Source organism: Apium graveolens, chromosome 3 (assembly GCF_009905375.1).
Source record: "Apium graveolens cultivar Ventura chromosome 3, ASM990537v1, whole genome shotgun sequence".
NCBI lineage: Eukaryota > Viridiplantae > Streptophyta > Magnoliopsida > Apiales > Apiaceae > Apium > Apium graveolens.
Window position 1 is genome coordinate 236,497,563 of NC_133649.1, and position 4,790 is coordinate 236,502,352.

Here is a 4,790-nt window from a genome sequence, read left to right on the forward strand (position 1 = left end):
TTAAGTATTACAAAACTTCCTCAATAAGCTTTACAAGTCTTTCTTGATAAGTTTTACAAGTCTTCTTCGATAAGCTTTAAAAGTCTTCCTCGGTAAGATTTGAGAGACTTCCTCGATATGCTTTGACAATCACTTTATATTTATTCAAATATTTTAACACTCCCCCTTAATTGTCAAATGCGAGTTATTGCAAAGATTGATTGCCTCGTTAAAACCTTGCAAGGAAAAACCCAATGGCATAAAAACCTTGACGAAGGAAAAAGAGTACAGCCCCCTTGAATAAAATGTCTCACATTCTGACATTTTGATGTAGCAAACTTTTTAACCTCCGCATACCTATATTATTTCTCAGCTTCTCAAATGTTGATGTAGGAATTGACTTTGTAAGTATATCCGCCAGATTATCGCATGAGTGAACTTGTTGAACATTAATATCACCATTTTCTTGAAGTTCATGAGTGTAGAAGAATTTTGGCAATATGTGTTTTGTTCGGTCCCCTTTAATATATCCTTCCTTCAGTTGTTTGATGTAGGTCGAGTTATCCTCGAATAGAACTTTAGGACTGTCTGAAATACTTGATAATCCACATGATTCTCGAATATGTTGAATGACCGACCTTAGCCAAATACATTATCTGCTTGCTTCATGAATTGCTAGTAATTCTGCGTGGTTTGATGAAGTTGCAGCCATAGTCTGTTTTGTAGACTTCTAAGAGATAGCAGTATCATAATATGTAAATAGGTAACCTGTTTGTGATTGCCCAAAATGAGGATCTGACATGTATCCAGCATCTGCATATCCATCTAGCCGTGATCTTGAATTGTTTGGGAAGAATAGTCCAAGATCGATTATCCCTCGAAGATATCTGAATATATGTTTTATTCCATCACAATGCCTTTTAGTAGGTTTAGAACTAAATCTTGCCAATAGGTTCACTGCAAATGCAATATCAGGCTGTGTGTTGTTTGCAAGATACATGAGAGCGCCAATTGCACTGAGATATGAAACTTCATGTTCAAGAGTCTCTTCATCTTGTTTTCTAGGAAGGAAAGGATCCTTTTCAACCTCGAGTGATTGAACAAACATTGGTGTGGTTAGTGGATGAGCTTTGTCCATATAGAACTGATCAAGAATCTTTTCGGTGTAGTTTAATTGATGAACAAATATTCCTGAAGATAAGTGCTCCACCTGCATACGTAAACAAAATTTTGTCCTTCCAAGATCTTTCATTTCAAACTCATTTTTCAAATAGTTAGCAGCATTAGTAATATCTTCAGTAGTACCGATAATATTCAAATCATCCACATATACAAAAATAATAACAAAACCTGTTGATGACCGTTTAATAAAAATGCAAGGACACTCTTGACTATTAACATATCCATCATTCAATAAGTATTCACTAAGCCTGTTGTACCACATATGACCAAATTATTTCAAACCATACAATGATCGTTGTAATTTAACAGAATATAAATGTCGAGGCTTAGTTTCCTCAATATTTAACCCTTCAGGAATTTTCATATAAATATCACTATCAAGTGATCCGTATAGGTATGCTGTCACAACGTCTATCAAACGTGTTTCCAGTTTTTCCATACAAGCCATACCCATTAAAAAATGAAAAGTAACTCCATCCACCACAGGAGAGTATGTTTCTTGGTAACCAAAACCAGGTCATTGAGAGAATCCCTGGGCTACTAGCTGGGCCTTATATCTCACAATTTCATTTCTCTCATTTCGTTTTCGTACAAACACCCATCTATTCCCGATAGGGACTACACCAGCTGGTGTTTGGACTGCATGTCCAAATATATTTCTCTTACGCACGGATTGCAATTCTTCTTGAATCACAATTTTCCATTTTGGCCAATCATCTCGGTGTCAACACTCTTCCACACTTTGTGGTTCAGGATCGGAGTTCATAATAATATCAGATGCCACAAAAAAAGCATATACATCATCAACCTCAATACTCCCACGATCCAGTAATTTCGCGTTATGGACATAATTTATTGAGATCTCATAATTTTCAGGTACCTTTGCTTCTGTGGAAGCATTTGCCACTTCTGGGGCATGTGCCACTTCTGGGGCAACATTCTCTTCTGGAGGCAATCCCACGTCTGGGAGTTTTGTTACAGCCACTTCAGGGGCTTGAACCTCTTCAGGAGGCAATACCACTTCTGGGATATTTTCTGAAACTTTTGCCTTTTCTGGGGCAATTCCAATCAATTTCTGTTGCAGTATCTACAATATCTTTTGCACTAATAGGTCTACCACGCTTCTGGCGTGGCTTTGAATCACCAATCAATTCTTCAGGAATTGATTTCTTAGTAGGGATTTCAACTCATGCCGGAGCATTAACAGCAGGTATATGTGACCTTATAATATGTCTAGAGTCACTAAAGGCATCTGGCATTTGATTAGCAATATTTTGCATATGAATAATTCTTTGAGCTTCAGATTCACATTGATTAGTACATGAATCAATAGAATTTAATCCTGATGCATTCCATGATATTTCAGAATTTAATTTTTGCAAATCAGTATCTTCCCATAATTTAGGGAACATGGATTCATCAAAATGACAATCAGCATAGCGAGCAGTAAAAACATCACCAGTTAATGGTTCCAGATACCTTATAATAGACGGAGAATCAAAACCAATATATATACCAATTCTTCTTTGAGGTCCCATTTTATTTTTTTGTGGTGGTGATATAGGAACATACACAGCACAACCAAATACTTTTAAATGAGATATATTAGGTACTTGACCAAGAACTAATTCTTGAGGGGATTGTTTGTGGTAAGCAGAAGGCCTTATTCTAATTATATTTGCAGCATGAAGTATTGCATGACCCCAACCAGATATAGGTAACTTTGCCCTTAGGAGTAAGGGACGGGCAATAAGTTGAAGTCTTTTAATTAAGGATTCTGCTAAACCATTTTGTGTATGTACGTGAGCCACCGGGTGTTCGACTGAGATTCCTACCGATATACAATAATCATTAAAAGTTGCAGATGTAAATTCAGCAGCATTATCTAGTTGGATTGATTTAATGGGATGGTCAGGAAATTGAGCTTGGAGTTTAATTATTTGGGCAAGTAATTTGGAAAAGGCTGATTTCGGGTTGTAAGTAGACATACATGAGATCATCTAGTTGACGCATCAATTAAAACCATAAAGTACCTAAATGGGCCAGAAGATGGATGAATAGGACCACAAATGTCACCTTGAATTCTTTCTAAGAATTTCGGGACTCGGTTTGAAGCTTAACTGGGGATGTTCGAACAATCAGTTTTCCTAAGGAACATGCTGAACAATGAAGTTCATCTTGGGATATTATCTTTTGAGTTTTAAGAGGATGTCCCATAGAATTTTCAACGATACGACGCATCATAGATACTCCCGGATGACCGAGTCTTTCGTGCCAAATGGTAAGTAGTTTTGGGTCTATGACTTTAGGGATGTTGACACTATGAGATTCAAGAACTCGTATACTCATAACATATATGCCTGAAGAAATTGAGTGGAATTTTTCTAGGACCCTTTTATTGTCAACGGTGTTTGAGGTGATGAGAAGGTATTCTTTTTCATTCTCATTAGTAGTTTCAACGCGAAACCCGTTAAGACGGATATCTTTAAAACTCAGTAGGTTTCTAGTTGACTTGCTAGAATATAGATCCTCTTGTATGTGTATGTGTGTCTTGTTTGGTAGAAGAAAACAAGCTTTCCCAAAACCTTCTATTATATTTGATGTACCCGATACTGTCCAGACATGTGAGTTGGTTTTAGTTAACTGTGAGAAGTATTTCTGACTCTGTAAAATAGTGTGTGTGGTTGTGTAGTCAACAATGCATATATCTTCCATCTCTATACATATATAAACGAAAAACATCTTTATTATAAATACACTGAGTACATAGAACAACAACATGAAACAAGTACATAAAATGAGTACATAATGGAAATAAGAAAAACACAAAGGAAATAAGTAAAGCAAGATAATACATATGAAGTCTAGTCGTTTAAACCATAATAAAGATTAGCACCAGTGTCTATTTCATTTGAGGCCTTATTGACTGGTTCATTAACTAGATTATAATTAGGGAAGTTGGTTTCTACTCTCTTTCCATTATTCCTTTTGGATGACTCGTAGAGATCAACAAGATGTTTGGGTGTGCGACAAGTACGTTTCCAGTGTCCCTCAGATCCGCACCTATGACAGATACCTCGGTTCTCTCCTTCTTGGGGTGCCTTTCTTTTATTTGGCACTTCACGTTGCCATTTCTGGTGGCTAGAGTTGTAACCATCACGTTGCCACTTCAGGTGGCCAGAATCATATTGATTGTGAAACCAACCACGGAAAGTTCCGCGTCCACGGTTTCGTCCATAACCCCGTCCTCCTCTATTCCCTTTCCCACGTTCATTCTTCAGGAATGACATGTTATGTACTTCAGGTAACTGGGTAGAGCCTGTGGGACGTATCTGATGATTTTTTAGTAGCAACTCATTATGCTTTTCAGCCACAAGAAGGAGAGATATCATCTCACCATATTTCTGAAAATTACGCTCCCTATTTTGTTGAGCCAGGATCATAGTCTTGGGGTGAAAGGTTGAAAGGGTCTTTTCAATCATCTCAGCATCAGTAATATTTTCACCACATAAAATTAATTTTGAGCTTATTGTTGTGGATATGTTGTGAACTTGATGATTTCATTAACAAAACACCTTGGTAGATTTTACTTAGTGAAAAATGTAGCACTCGACGGATAAAGATTATAG